The sequence below is a fragment of the Ictalurus furcatus genome, chromosome 22 (genome assembly GCF_023375685.1).
Source record: "Ictalurus furcatus strain D&B chromosome 22, Billie_1.0, whole genome shotgun sequence".
Classification (NCBI taxonomy): domain Eukaryota; kingdom Metazoa; phylum Chordata; class Actinopteri; order Siluriformes; family Ictaluridae; genus Ictalurus; species Ictalurus furcatus.
This window is the reverse complement of record NC_071276.1, coordinates 10,992,111-10,992,862: the sequence shown is the minus strand read 5'-3', so window position 1 is coordinate 10,992,862 and position 752 is coordinate 10,992,111.

The following is a 752-nucleotide window of genomic DNA, read 5'->3' as shown; positions in this document are numbered from 1 at the left end:
GCGACTGAGGCGGACACGGGATTTGCCTGCATTTAAAAAACTCATGACAGACTAAATAAGTCCTGAAATTATTTTCGGAACGACATTTTTGCGTAGTTTATATTAAGATAAACTTGTAGTTTTATTATTTAATACAAACATGTAACAAGTTTGTCAATGTAGGCAATTTAACTGTTTTGACAGATACAGGCAAAATCTTAGACAGCCTTTAATCTTTAAAGGACCCCGTCCCCGGAAACAGAATGGAAAGCACATGTGACGTTTTTCTACCGGTGTTGGTACTGCTGCAGTGGGTGAAGGAAGAAAACGTTGTTGTGGTTTTATTTTATTTTATTATATTTTATTATTTGTTTGTTTTTCCTCACCAGGCTATAACGAAGTGTAATTAAATATATCGATGCATTTAATTGGACTTTTCAAACGAGATCTTTTGACAGTGTGAACCAAATACCTCATTAGATCAGATGTCAGTGTGGGAGCTTGAGCGGCCAATACAGGAGGCCAGAAGTGTGTTGTTGCACACTGAAATATATTATTTCAATATTGTTGTTTCTGTGAAGAAATATCGTTAAAACAATAAGTAGACTCTTATTGAGGAAAGCAGATGACACAGTTACGCAAGTTTGGTTAGATATAGCACTGGCTAGATGGAGTAATAAAGTCCACAGGGCTTCATCAAAATGATAAACACAAACGAGCATCGAAGTGATGCTACAATATTAAAGAGACCAAGAACCTAGAGGGAAAAGCAC